The sequence below is a fragment of the Felis catus genome, chromosome B1 (genome assembly GCF_018350175.1).
Source record: "Felis catus isolate Fca126 chromosome B1, F.catus_Fca126_mat1.0, whole genome shotgun sequence".
Taxonomy (NCBI): Eukaryota; Metazoa; Chordata; class Mammalia; order Carnivora; family Felidae; genus Felis; species Felis catus.
In genome coordinates, this window is record NC_058371.1 from 18,013,217 (window position 1) to 18,028,837 (window position 15,621).

General features: G+C 40.0%; 1 long non-coding RNA gene across 1 annotated transcript in view; it reads right to left on the reverse strand.

Annotated features, from left to right (window-relative positions):
• Positions 1-7,848: 7,848 nt before the first annotated feature.
• LOC123384776 overlaps positions 7,849-15,621 on the reverse strand; it is a 112,322-nt gene continuing 104,549 nt past the window's right edge. Inside the window, exon 4 of the long non-coding RNA XR_006596303.1 lies at positions 7,849-8,174. This is a non-coding gene — a long non-coding RNA (uncharacterized LOC123384776). The remainder of the gene's footprint in view (positions 8,175-15,621) is intronic.

Consider the following 15,621-nt stretch of genomic DNA (forward strand, 5'->3'; position numbering starts at 1 on the left):
CCCCCCCATCAGAATTCCCTAGGATGGCAGGTTAGTTTAATAAATTCATTCGCTCAGTAACACTTGGCTAGTCTGTAAATGCCCTGTCACAGGGAAAATACATGACAAAAAATGCCTTGTCCATAAACTTCCACCTTGAGTCCAAGCCCTATAAATCAATTGTGCTTTCAACAGCCTCTTTTTAATCCATACCAGTCTTATGACGGGTCCTCTGCTTCTTAGTTCATTGAATATGAATTTCAGTGAGTGTCACTTATTTTATAGGGAAAAATGTTTTTCACTAGGAAGGAAATTCTTTTTATCTTACTAAACTTGGACATCATAGTTTAGACATTTCCATTCTCTAAAACATAAAACATCTAGTGCCTGGCCATTACCCTGACCACTAAATCAAAGTGTTCTTCTAAGGTAGAATGTGTTAGTACTTAGAAAACTCATTAAGTCAGAAAGTATTCATTGAGCTCCTACAGCTTGAAAAGTACAGGGTTGGTCACTTAAGGAAATTGTCAATATGAGCCTAACTCCATTTCTTCAGGGAGTTACAAATATATTTATGGGAGAGAAGGTAATCAATGTGATAGGTTTTTCTTGAATTTAGCCATAAACTATTAATTTTGTACATATAGATTTTATGCCTGGTTTCTTCAAAGTGTAAATTCTGTAAGTTAAAATAATGACTGTCATTTCTGATAATGATATGTATACACTTTCTGTAATCTTTTATTTTTAAGTGTTATGAATGAATCTTACCAAGTATCATATTTATAAAAAAAATATGAATATACCATCAGAGTTTCTGGCATGCAAAAGCTAGCATTAAAAAGTAAAATCCGATTCTTCTAGGCCAAAGCGGTTGAACTGAGGTTACAGTCTCAGAAAATGGATTGGTTAGTCATTACATGTGGCTTTTCAAATTACGTATCTATCAACGTTTGCCAGGTATTATTTATCGAAGCTTCTAAGCACTCTCTAGTCAATATCTGGGGTGATAATTTCTAAATGAGAACATTTGACTGTGCGACTCCCCTGTTTACACGCTTTCATGGATTTGTACTGAGAGCAGGAGGAAAAGAAATCCCCTCCCTGTAGTCTGTGGACTTCATCCCAGACCACACTGCCTCTCCCTCTTCACTCTAGCTACCCGGGCTCTCTTTGACAAAGATCTGCCGCAGGCTCTTTGCACATAATGTTTTATATGCTTGGAAGACACCACTCTCCTTCTGTCACCTAGTTTGTTGCTGCTTACTCGTTTGCTCTCAGCTAAGATACCTTCTCCTCCAAGAACCTTTCTCTGACCACCCTGACTAGATGGTTCCTCCCTCATGTACCTTTTTGTCATACCACTATTCCTACTTGGAATTTCACAGACCGACTGAGTTTGTTAATACGGGTCTTCTCTGCCAGAGAGGAAACTCAATGGGGACAGAAACTGTGTCCGATTGGTTCCCACCATACCCAGCCCGGCACAGAGCGCAGCACACGCAAGACATTCAAAGACACTTGTTGAATGGATAACCCTTCCCATCTCCTTAAACACACTGCGCTTACACGCTCTCCACCCTTGCTCATGCCCTGGGTGTGTGCACCACCGTCTTTTTTTGGGCCTGCAGGCAACTGCCCAGGAGAAGGGATTTGAAGTGGCAGGTGATGCACAGTCGTGTCCGCGATGACGGTTCAAAGCCGCTAAGGGCTGGCTTGGCGGAAGTGACGTCATGCGACACCCATGGGTTTGGAAGGTGAGACACCTCTAGGGCTCCAAGGAAGCTTCTAATGTCCGGAACAAACTTCCCTTCCTGAGTCCGCTCTTCTTGCGGTTTATATCAACTCCCATTTTAATATATTTAGATCCCAACTGTATATCATTCAGGTTAAATTTCAAATGTTGCATCTGACCCAATCTGTAACCTGGTGGCAAGGACTGTTCATACCTCCCCCCGCCCAAATTCACGTATTGAAACCCTAACCCCCAACGCGATGATATTAAGAGGTGGGGCCTTGGGAGGTGAATAGGTCATGAGGTGAATAGGTCAATAGAGCTTTCACAAATGGGATTAGTATCCTTATTAAAAAGCGAGAGAGGGGCACGTCGTGGCTCAGTCGATTGAGCGCCTCTTGATTTCAGCTCAGATCATGATCTCATGGTCTGTGTGTTCAAGCCCCGAGTCGGACCTCTGTGCAGACGGTGCTGAGCCTGTTTGAGATCCTCTTTCTCTCGCTCTCTCAAAATAAGTTTTTAAAAACTTAAAAAAAAATAATTAAAAAGCTAGAGAGAATTCTTTTGTCCTTCTACCATGTGAGGGTACAGTGAGAAGATGGCTCTTTATGAACCAGTAAGTGGCCGGTTACTGGAGGAGATCAACTCTGCCAGCACCTTTATTTCGGACTTTCCAGCTTCCAGAATGGTGAGAAGTAAGTGTTCATTATTTAGAACCCACCCAGCTTGTGGTATTTTTGTTACAGCGGCCCAAACAAACTAAGATACTTGTATAATATATATATTAAATATTATATAAAAAGTTCCTGAGTTCGAGCCCCGTGTCAGGCTATGTGCTGACAGCTCAGAGCCTGGAGCCTGCTACACGTTCTGTGTCTCTCTCTCTCTCTCTCTGCCCCTCACCCCTCATTCTCTCTCTCTCTCTCTTCCTCTCTCAAAAATGAGCATCTAAAAAATTTTAAATATTATATATCAAATATTATATCAGATATTTAAGTAATTATATTAAAGCTCAGTGGCTTTATGGCAGGCAGCTGGAAACTCTCTTGAGAATCATCCTTAAAATCCTTTCAAAAACGATATGTTTTGGCAAATATTGTGTTATGGATAATAAAAGTCTTTGAGAAACACTCCATTTCTAAACACAAATCAAACATCTTCAATTCTATTAAGAGACTGTAAAAATCTCTTAGTTATACTAGAAATTTATTCTCTCAATATTTAATTGAGGGTCATTATAGGCAAAATAATTTTGACATATAGAGCTTTGTGTTGATGCTGTTTTGATAACTGTTTAACTGTTTATATGGTGTCTGTCTCCCAGAATATTTAAAAAAAAATTTTTTTTCAACGTTTATTTATTTTTGGGACAGAGAGAGAGCATGAACGGGGGAGGGGCAGAGAGAGAGGGAGACACAGAATTGGAAACAGGCTCCAGGCTCCGAGCCATCAGCCCAGAGCCCAACGCGGGGCTCAAACTCACTGACTGCAAGATCGTGACCTGGCTGAAGTCGGACGCTTAACCGACTGTGCCACCCAGGCGCCCCCCAGAATATTTTTAATAAATAATCTGAAATTGATCTACCATGTGGTCGCTACATTTGGTTCAGGTGCCTCACAAATTCAAATTTAAAAGAAGTGATTACGTGATACACATGAGTCAGTAGGGCTTCTTGGGAAAGTTTTCAATGGAAATGTCATTGGGTGGGGAATTGAGTGCATAAGGTATCCGTATAAGGTGTCTGCTTTTTAAAGGTATAGTTTTCTTTTGGGAAAATTTTTCAGTCAGTAGAAAGGATATTCCCTAAGGCCCTGAAGAGACAGGAGTTGATAAGAGGTCCTTTGAGACTCTGACATAACATGGAAGAACTTGTACTACCCACCACATAACTCCTAAATCCTGCACTGAGGTTGCTTCCCGGGATTCACAGAGTGGATGTTCACAGTAATTATGGCTGAGGGAGGGCACCCCGGCTTCCAGTGGAGGTACTAATGCTGACTTTACGGAACAGCTTCTCCTGTTTGTGTTGTTGAAAGACTTTTTGCCAGGCTTCACCTACCACTATAAAAAATGAGAAATTTCAGGTCCAGTTTATGAATGCAATTAATGACAGGGATAATGACTCTGCTGGATTCAGAGTTCCTAAAGTACCTAGTGAGACCTTGATGAAAAGCAGAATTATTCTTGGTTACAGGTACAATTGAGATCATCTTGAGAGTATCTAATAAGGTAATGTCTAATAGGATACATCCAGAAGACATTTCCAAGATGGTCTTAATTGTATAGAGAAAAGGAGACAAGAAGGGGAAGAGACAGGGAGAAAGAGGTTACTTCTGATCCCTGATTATTATGGAACTAACGATAATATTAAAATTTAATTTTGAAATGTACATGTGCTTTTTTATAAGATGAAAGGGAAACCTTAGTGCTTTTCAGATGAATTTCTCGAAGAAGAATTCAATGAAAATACGGAAGATAAATGTTCTGGACTAATTGGGTAAAATAAAATATATGCAACAGAACACTTCTCAAGAGTTCTGAAAGATATTCCAATACTTAGAAGCAAATATCCAGTGCCCTGCATGCATTTACAGTGTGAATAATTTCTTTACTGGGGAAGAATGTTTGATTTTTTAAGTTTATTTATTTATTTTGAGAAAGAGACAGAGCACAAGTAGGGGAAGGACAGAGAGAGAAGGGGAGAGAGAATTTCAAGTGGAGCCCAACACGGGGCTCGAACTCACCATATGAGAAATCATGACCTGAACCAAAATCAAGAGTTGCACACTTAACTGAATGAACCACCCAGGTGCCCCTAAGAATGTTTGATTTTTATACCAATAGGTTTTATAAATTTAAGGAATTTTTCGTACTTCTAAAATGTTAGAATTTTGTATAATTTGATTGCTTGAATCATTAGAAAATCAACTGAAACACAAAAATTATATCTATGATTCTTAAGAGACACTATTTTTTCCTACTGTGCACTGACATTTAACTTTATTTCATTCATGTAATTTGTCAATCTCCTTGCTTGTTTTCTCCTAATGTGTCCTTAATTATTGGGATCCTCTTTTAGGCCACATAATCATCAACAAGAGAAAATTATCTCTAAAATCAAAAGTCCCACTCTTGAGGATCCCTAGTTGTCTGGTATATTCATGACACAATCATAGACAACAGCAGGATTTAAACATTGTAATACTTGTTTACATATCAGGGCTCTCCACATTAATTGGTCTGAAAGGCTCTTTGGGTCTAATAGATTCTGGTTTTATAGTGATAAACTGATCAAAAGCATGTTTAAGAGAGTCACCTGGCACACTTTTTCCTTATTCATATATTTTCTCATCATGATTGATAAATATCACAAAAAGGAAAAAGCATTATTTTACCATATACTACCACATATTTCTAAGTCACTGTTCAGTACCTGCCATCCATCAGGTGCTATGTTATGTTCTTTGCATAGAATATTTTATTGATTCTCACAAGAACCAAGAATATTAAGTATTGATAGGTCCATATTACAGATGAAAAAATGAAATCTGAGAAAGGCATTTTGACCACTTGCATCTCCACAAAACCAGAAGTAGTAATAGAACCAAAAGTAAAACTATGTTAGCCTGACTTCAAAAACTGTATTCTTCCAAATAAAACAGGTATTTTTTTTATATCTCCAGTGTATATGTAGGGAATTTATAGGAAAATATATACATTACAGAATAAATTTTCAGGCTAAGATATATTTTATTTTTTATTTTTATTTTTCAACGTTTATTTATTTTTGGGACAGAGAGAGACAGAGCATGAATGGGGGAGGGGCAGAGAGAGAGGGAGACACAGAATCGGAAACAGGCTCCAGGCTCTGAGCCATCAGCCCAGAGCCTGACGCTGGGCTCGAACTCCCGGACCGCGAGATCGTGACCTGGCTGAAGTCGGACGCTTAACCGACTGCGCCACCCAGGCGCCCCTATTTTATTTTTTAAAAAGTAGTGGACCTTTAATCTTACACAGCTAAATGACTGATTATATACTTGCTGACCTGACTTCAGCATTCAGAAAATTGTATCACGAGTTTTATTTTTTGACCTCAAAGTCTTGAAATCTTTTTACTACAAAAAAATAAATAAATAAAATAAAATGATACATGTAACTGGCCAATAAGATACTTAAATAATTATCCTCGTTTATTTCAATAAGATAATTCTCATAAAGTGCTCAATAGCTAACATAATTTAATTAAAACAAAATGTGGTCCCAAGGTTTAGCTGAATAGTTAGAAAATCTGGGTTTACTGATGTATGTATTAGTTAGGAAAGACTGACTAGTATAAAAATGCTGATCAAAAACGTCAGTTATTTAACAAAGTAAAGGTTTAATTCTGGCATGTGTTGTAGTCCAATGTTAACCAGTAGGCGAAGATGAAGTCGTGGCTCTATCCCACAGACTTACTCAGTGACCGTGGTTCCTTCTATTCAGTGATTGTGAAATCTTGGAACTTCCACACCAGAAGGTTCTACCTTTGTCCCAATAGTAAAGCGAAGAGGAATCAAAGAAGACCTTGTAAGATCTTTAGGGGTCAGCTATGGAAGCAAGATAAATCACTTCCACGCACATTACACTGACCAGAATTCAGTCCTATGGCCCCACCCTAACTTTAAGCAGGGCTGAGAAACAGTCTCCCTAAGCCCAGGAGGAAAATAAAAGCAGGTCTGGTGAACACATAGCTTTGTCTCTGCCCCAGCAAGCAAAATACATCATCATCAAAATCACAAGTGGGGACTAGAGTTGTGACAGTGACAATGAAACTCTGGGGAATAGACATAATGTAAGAGGTCTGCAAAAATTCCTCCCTTTAAGAAGAAACTCAGTCTTGGTTCCAAAATTATGAAAGGAACCACCAAAGATTGTTCACGTATTTTAGCATTAGAAATATGTCATACTGGTTTGCCTCTTTTGCAATGCCAGTGTAAGCAAAACCCAAGTGCTTTAATTACAATAGTGATTTTGTAGCAAATTTAAATAAAACTGGAGTGTTTCATAAATTCCCAAATTATGACATCATGTTAAGGCCCTATGAATTCACACCCTATTAAATGTTAAGATTATGAAATTAGACTCATTTTTAGGAATAAAGAAGTAGTTTTCCTGAAATTGTAAATTGTGTCACTGTTAAAAAGAGGAAAAAGACTAATGGTACTATCTCATGCCCAAATATAGAAGCAGCGGTTGAAAAATTGTCTTCCTCCAACTTTGCCAATGATTCCTGAGATATATTACCACATCCTATTTACTGTCCTTGGCTTGATTTCAACTCGAGACTGCCAATTCCTTTTGAAACAGCCAGAAATTTGTGGCAATCTTATTACAAATGGTCTATTTTTTTCCTCATGGAAATATTTTACTTCCTATATTTTTCCATACTATGACTTTGAGAAGAATTTTGTTCCAAGATGGTGGCTGTTCATCAGTTCTACCAATACCCTTAACCACTAAGCTCTCAGAAAATAATTTCTAGAAAGGAATTTGTAATGTTAGTACTGTTGACATTTTAAATTCAAATTCCAAATTTTATTCATCCATGCATTTACTCATTCACCCCAGAGCATTTTTGGCTTATCTTCTAGATGACAGCCACTGTGTGTTAGTATGAGGAATTGAACCTCAACAGATCCTAACTTGTGACTCACATTCTTGTGGGGGAGACCTAAGTAATCAGACAAATAAAATCCTGACTGTGAAAAGTGTTATAAAAAAACGAAAGTGGGGTTTCTGGGTCTTTATGTATTAATAATTGAATCTTTAAAACAGAGAAAAGATTAGAAAACCTACTTTAAGATGGTTTAGGGTGGGGAACTCCTTATGGATTTGAAGTTTAAATGGAGACTTAAGGGGCGCCTGGGTGGTGCAGTCGGTTAAGCGTCCGACTTCAGCCAGGTCACGATCTCGCGGTCCGGGAGTTCGAGCCCCGCATCGGGCTCTGGGCTGATGGCTTGGAGCCTGGAGCCTGTTTCCGATTCTGTGACTCCCTCTCTCTCTGCCCCTCCCCCGTTCATGCTCTGTCTCTCTCTGTCCCAAAAATAAATAAACGTTGAAAAAAAAAATTTAAATGGAGACTGAAAGGAAAATCCACTCACATCAAAGGACAGGAAAAGAGTAAATTTGAAGGCCCGGAGATGGGAGAATTTAGTGTATGACCAGTGCAATGGGTCCAGTGGCTAGAAAAATAAAGCATTGGAAAGGAAAGCAAGGGCCAACCATGCAGAACCCTGTCAGTCATGGAAAGCCAAAGGTTTTAAGTGGGAAGCGTCTTGCAGTACCTTGCTCCTACGATAGGAGTTTCATTTTCAGATCATTTTTGTGGCTTCTTGGGAGAGTAGGTTGAAAGGGTAAAAGTTGAACCTGGGAGACCAATGTGATGAATAATCCAGACAAGACATCACTGTGGCTTGGATCCTGGTAAAGAGAGCAGAGACAGAAAAAAGCAGGTAAGGCTCTATACAGAAGCCCCAAGGCAGGCTGGTTGGTGGACCTGAGGGGTAAGAGAAGGGAGGGATCAAAGGTGAATCTTAGGTTCTTGGCTGGCACCATTTGCTGAGATGTGGTGGACTATGCCAAGAAGGTGTCTGGGAGGGTAAAATAACATATTGGGAAAAATTAAGCTATCATTTGAGATGTGTAAAAGTCATTCAATGTAAGCCTGGATCTAGGAGAGAAGTTTGGGTTGAAGTAGCATTTATATTATAGATGGCACCTACACATGGGAATGCTTGAGACCAACTAGGAAAGAGTGCATATGAGTAAGAAAAGAGTGCTTAGAATCTAGCTGGGGACACCTCAGTATGCAAAAGGTAAGTAGAGGAAAAGGCTTTACGCAGAGTCTATGTCCACCTGGCAGTGACTGGAAAAAATGGATTCAAATCGGTGGAATTTTTCTCTCTCCAGAAATTGTCTCAACTGTGGGTGCTTGAGAAAATAAAAGAGATGTAACCATGTGTCCCCACCAGATCTTTGGGTCAGGTTCTTTAATGCAAAAGTCATATAGAAAATGCTGTTTTAATGTTCATAACAGACTTCCTACCTAATGTATCTTATAATGTTCGTGTGTACTGAGATTTCCACAAAACCACTGCCATTTTTATTTAGTCTAGATGTAAAGCAGACAGCATGTCACATTACACATATTGCTAAAATTCCTGCAGCTTAATGTACACAGATTTGTGAATTTTGAATGATTTGAAGTTCATGAATAGCTTGAGGTTGGTTTGTTTTGTCTTGTTCAAACCCTGGATTTCATGTTTTTGCAGTTTAATACATTTCTTGAGAGGAAAGAAAGGTTTAGATTTCCAGCTACACATAAAATCGTCAGAGAAGATAGAAGTTAAACATATAGAGAAACAAAGGTAACACATCTTGGCAAATATTAGGAAAGCCTTCAAATAGCCTAGGCAAATACAGTCAAAGTGTTTTACTGTTAATCAAAACTCTAGAGAAAGAAAGGTTAGCTTTTGGGAAAATTAATGAACATTGTGGGCTTAGACAAAACATAATTGCTAGGTGCTCTATTTTTTAGAAAAAAAAATTTAACCAAATATTTTGATCAGTTATATAATAGTCATATCATATAGAGATAAAAGTGTACAGACATTTTGATTTTTATTATTTTTATCTCTTATGCCATTTCTGTAATGAGCTGATTGTCTACACCGGTCAGGTCAACGGATGGGAAAACCAACATGCCCTTAAGTGCCACAGACTGTTTTCAAACCCTTAAGTTGTCCTATCAATCCAATCCATTTGCATGTTTCTTACATGCCCCTTAAAAGGCCAATTTGCTTATATCCCTTTCTCCAAACCTATTTACTAGAGTCCTCATCTATTAGCTCAGTATTCAAGGCCTTCTACAATCTTGCCATATCTAACCTTAGATCTATTTCTCCCACTACCCATTATATTAGGAACGTCATCCCTAGGTTATGACTAATTTACTCATGGTTATTTATGTATTTCATGTAGCTCCTACCTGAAAATATGTTCTGTATATTTCTTTTTTTTTTTTAATTTTTTTTTCAACGTTTATTTATTTTTGGGACAGAGAGAGACAGAGCATGAACGGGGGAGGGGCAGAGAGAGAGGGAGACACAGAATCGGAAACAGGCTCCAGGCTCTGAGCCATCAGCCCAGAGCCTGACGCGGGGCTCGAACTCACGGACCGCGAGATCGTGACCTGGCTGAAGCCGGACGCTTAACCGACTGCACCACCCAGGCGCCCCAAGTTCTGTATATTTCTAACTCTACATTGTGATTACCTTATTGTGTCTTCTACTCAGTGTCATGTTTCCTTCTTTTATACAAGTGGAAGGCAAGATTGGGTTTTATGTTTCTCTGTCTCCCCTGCATTGCCTAGGCAAGCAACATTTTAGAGACTGTAGTTTATCAATAATTGTTTCTTGGTTAATGAGATGATTCATATGCAAGATGCTTTTGATGAGAAGGATAAATAAACATGATCAGAAAGGTTAATGTAATTAGATTAAATCTGCCTTAGAAACTCATGTCTTTGATATTGTTCCATACTAACCCCCACAAAGAAAAACACTGCTGTCAGCAGTCACCTCCTAGATTCCTTTTTTTTTTTTCTCATATACTTATACGAGTAAAGATTTCTTTCTCAGTCCCTGGTGTTTTACAAACAGAACTGCCTAATGTGTGTGATATACATAAAAAGAATCTCATTTGAGGATTTAGTGACTTGGCAATCTTAGATGGATGGTTGACTTTCAGGAGACGTCTCTTTCTCCCTCCCTTCAGATTTTCCGAATACATTTGTTTATGACTGAGCTCCTAGTGGCTAGATATTAAGGGAGCCACCTAACCAAGAGATGGACTGTGGAGCAGATGCTGTGGTGACCACCCAGATGCCCCACTAGGATGGAGAGACCTGATTACCTTAGCTGCTGGGACACTGGGTGCTAACATCTGACAGCGCAGTCCTGATGCGAAAATCTCCCTGGGTGGATGGAAATCACTCTGTCCAATGTTATGTCTCCATCCAAGGGAAAGCCTGCATCTAAATGAGGATCAGTGTAGGGATACAAAGGACTGTCCCCTGGTCTCAGGAAGAGGCAGCTCCGTAAGGGAGCTCAGCTCTAGGGCTCCCTGAAGAATCATTTGAGGTCTGCGTTGCAAGTACATCGTGGTTCAGACTTGTCCCCTGCTTGCCCCTGATTCGTTTACTGCCTCACATGTATAATCCCCAAGACCAGTCCCCAATAAATAGGGAGCACTTAGATCTCCAATTTACACAGTGTTTCCAGGGAACCAAGCTAAGACGGCCTATGTGCATAACAGGCATTAATAATAGCCTCTCCTCACTCTTGCTCTGGCATGGAGAGAGATTTGTATGTGTGATGTTCTGAGCCTTTCAGAACTCCGTGTCGTTTCTGTTTTCTACGATCTCCCTCAAATTTACCGGAATTAATCTCAGTATTTTAGGGAGGTATTCGATGTTTCTTTAAGAAGTTATTTATGTTTCTTGTACCTTCAAAAAAGTAGCTAGGCTAGGCTTTAAACGAGTAAGTATGGCTCCAGGACTCAGAAAACTTGGATTTTGGGTCCGGGCCTTGTATTTTTTTCAGTATTTGAGTTTTTCTGCGGCTCAGCGTCTACACTTAAAAGTCAGTTTAATTGCATCTACCCTCCAGATATCTGATGACGTTCCAAATGAGATTAGCTGCATACGAACAAATGTGTAAATTAGAAATAGGTTCTCATTTATAAACATAATCCTATTTTTAAAAGAAAAATACCATTATTAAAAATAATCAGTGAAGTTTTCAAAATCATACCCTCATTAACCCCCTCTGATTTTTTCATATGAATTTTCAAAATTGACTTAAATGTACATACCTTCAGGCTTTAGACACTGTCTGTTCTAATTCTCCTTTTCCTGTATGAGGAAATGGAGGTACCGTACGGCTGAGAAGTTTATCTATTGCATGCCTAGAAAAAGATCCATAACTAGTACCTAGGGCTCCCCATTTTCTTAGTGCGTAATGGGTAATTTTTAATTTATGAGAATGATAGAAATTGGCTCAAGTTACTTTTTGTATTTTTTAAGTGTTTTATTTATTTTTGCGAGACAGAAAGAGTGCGAGCAGGGGAGGAACAGAGAGAGAGGGAGACACAGAATCTGAAGCAGGCTCCAGGCTCTGAGCTGTCAGCACAGAGCCAGATGTGGGCTCAAACCCACAAACCGTGAGATCATGACCTGAGCCAAAGTCAGAAGCCTAACCGACTGAGCCACCCAGGTGCCCCTGCTCAAGTTACTTTTGACTTTCATCCCTACCTACCAGTATCTGCTGTTTCATAAGAAATTATTCCATTCTTTCCATTTGAATAATTCAGCTTTCTTTCTTTTTCCTTTCTAATTTTCTCTTTTGATTTAAATACAGCCCGTTAAAATGAGCTTACATAGCTCATTGTTACCAAAAAGAGCCTACCAAAAAATATGAAATGGAGGTAGGACTAAATATAGACTTAATTCAGTAAACTGACATCTCAGCAAATAGTCTTTTTACCTCTGTAGACAAGTTTGTGCCTGTGCGTGTGTTTTAAAGAATGGCATTTTCACGTTGCCACAAAAGCACTCTATGTAAGAAAATAATTCACACGTGCCATGTAGGAGCAGGAGCTATGGGACCGGTTAGAGCTGACTTCTGTCTCTGATTTCTCCATTCCCATTATTCTGTTTGACATTTCCGAAGCCAGTTTTACATTTTAGTAGAGCCATAAATAACGGTGATAAGCTGGAAAGGCTGGAATATACAAGAATAGAGAAAAGAGATAAATAACATATATATGTTCTGTTACATTAAAGGGCAAGGGGGCATGCAATGTTAGGTAAACCCAATTCCAAGCAGAACACACAGAGTGACCAGAAAAAAAACACATGTCAGCCTCAAACCCTTCAATTCACTAGGGCGGGAGAGGTATTCCCAGACCTGAGGCTTCTCTCACAGTGTGCCGGCAGGGCCCTAAATTAATTGTGCTGCAGGCAAACTTAAGGTGACAAGGTATGTGTCCCCTGCCTGACTATACCTCTGGCAGCTCTTCCCCAAGCCTGTCCCTAAGGTAAGGTCACTGCATTGACCGACTTGGGTGAGAAGCAGCAGCCCTGCGCTCACAGCCGCCTAGTTACGGTGCAGCCCTGCATTAGGTCTTGTAGAAAAAGAAAAGACAGGGGCGCCTGGGTGGCTCAGTCAGGTCATGGTCTCACGGTTCATGAGTTCGAGCCCAGCATTGGGCTCCTCGCTGACGGCTGGAACCTGCTTGGGAATCTCTCCGCCCCTCCCCCACTTGCATGCGCCTGCGAGCTCTCTCTCTCTCTCTCTCTCTCTTTCTCTCAAAATAAACTTAAAGAAAAAATTCCTTCAACTTTCACTCTTTATTTTTTCTTGCTTATTTTTTTTTTAAATATATTTTTTTCAACATTTATTTATTTTGGGGACAGAGAAAGACAGAGCATGAACGGGGGAGGGGCAGAGAGAGAGGGAGACACAGAATCGGAAACAGGCTCCAGGCTCCGAGCCATCAGCCCAGAGCCCGACGCGGGGCTCGAACTCACGGACCTCACGGACCGCGAGATCGTGACCTGGCTGAAGTCGGACGCTTAACCGACTGCGCCACCCAGGCGCCCCTTTTCTTGCTTATTTTTGAGGAGTAGATATTTAAATGTGAGGTTTTCCTTTTCCATGACAGTGCAGAATATACAGAGTTCATTTACAATTTATCAACTCAGCAAACACAGGCCCTTCTTTCAAATCTGGCTAAGAAAGTGACTCTCTGTGGCTTCTGGTTAGGCTCGAAAGGCAGCAGGATCTTTGTCCCCAAACAGTATACAACAACTGAAGATTTTGAGACTATTCAATAGCCTATTCCCAAGAAGTGAGTGATTTCAGTGCAATTTGCTGTTTCCGAGTGAGAAATAATGGAAACCATAGATACAGCTAGAGGAAGGCTGGATGGAGGCTTCTGTTTCCTTGGAATCTAACAGTCTCACCTGAAAGTTGTCTACCAAGGGGCTGGAATCAAGGTGACAACTGATTTGCCAAAGGCCTGAGGTAGCAACCGACCAAGATAGCAGCAGTCACGAGGGACAGCCTGAGAGAATTCCTGTCTGATAAGAATGAGGATCTTACTGGTAAATCTGAAGACTAACTTGCCAGGATTTGAGAGTAGAAGCAAATGATTATAAGGATTACAGACAATACAGGGACTCTGCTCGAAACAAACAAACGAAACCCAAAAAAACACCACCACTTTCCTGCCTGAGTAATGCCAAGAATATTAAATCAGGAGCATCGACCACGCTGACATTCCTGTCCCGGTGGGTGGAAGGGGGCAGGGATTCAAGTTAGTGCTAAGCTATCCAGTGCATCTCCCCTGCACTGGCCTCTGGGACCAGATGATTATATTCCCCCTTTTCTTTCCAATTCATCTTTCATCGCAAAGCCGTGTGACCCATCCTGTCAGTAAAACCAACCAAGATGGCTGGGAAGTAAGTGACCAGTCACTGCAAGCTGTCCCAAACCAAGGAAATTACATATTTCAACCACTGGTACTGATTTTTTTTTTCCCTCCATGTCAAGCTATGCAGCTTAGCTGTCAGAGCAGTGAAGTGAAAATAAAATTAGGGGCCAAATGCCCAAGCCCTCAAGAAATGTCATGGAGAAGAAGCAAAAAACAAGTAAAAGGTTTACATTATCATGATTTTTTTTTTGATGTTTAAATATATGGATTTTGTTATCAGTGTACTGAAAATGGAATCAGTGACCCATTGGACCAAATACTTATGTTTTAAGAAATGCCTCAAACTTTAAATAAAAACTCTTTTGGATTAATTTTCTTGCAGATGTGTGACGCGACTTGGGAATACACACCTAGCTGAAAAACACAGACAAGGGCAGGGCAGAACCTAATTTTCTTACCGTTCAGTGTTTATTGAACAGACAACATAGATTTCAAAAGAAACATGAACTTCTCTTTCGTATCCACTTCGGGGACAGAGAAATTGGATAAGGCAGAATTCAAAGTTTCCTCCAGTGACCACAAAATAGCATTTTAAAATCTTGTAGTGTTTTGCTTTTGCTGTTTTGGGTTTTTTTTTCTTTTCCTTTTCCTTTGCAGGCTTGTGAATTTCTACGTAGCCCACCCCCACTACCTCCTTATTCCTGCATTTACTAGCGGCAAAGATACATTAAGTAGCTATGCAGCTGTAGGGAATTCACATCACCTGGCTGGGCCTTAGCTTTTTCTCTGTAAACTGAGGGAGTTCGATTAAATCATTTCCTGTTCCAGTGTTTGGGTCGATTTTCTGGGTCTATGTGGATTCGATGTTTGGATGCCCCCCACCCCCCCACCCCCCGGTGAGGGGGTGGAATATCTTACTGTAGCCCGAAATACTACAGAATGGGTCACAGGCAAAGACAGCGTTCCCATCCATGTGTGGAGGTGAGCGTGCATGGCAAATGCAGTCAAGAGTCCTTAGAACCCCTGCCCCTTTTCCCTTTCCTGTTTTCAGTTTCATATTCTATATATTTGCACTGCACTTTGGTGCACATAGAGAAAAGCAATTATCATTCCCAGGGATGATTAAGAAACAAAACTATGAAAAAGGATACTCATGCAAGAATCTTCACATCTTGGGAAGGAAAATATTCATATTGGATGTTGAGCTTATGTCAAATGGCTGAATATACAATTATGGGGAGGTTACTATCCCTGTTATAAATGATCTCCTTGTTATGATTCGAGTTTGTTGAATATTTTAATTTTTTTTTTTTAGTGCTTATTTATTTTTGAGAGAGAGAGACACAGAGTGCAAATAGGGGAGGAACAGAGA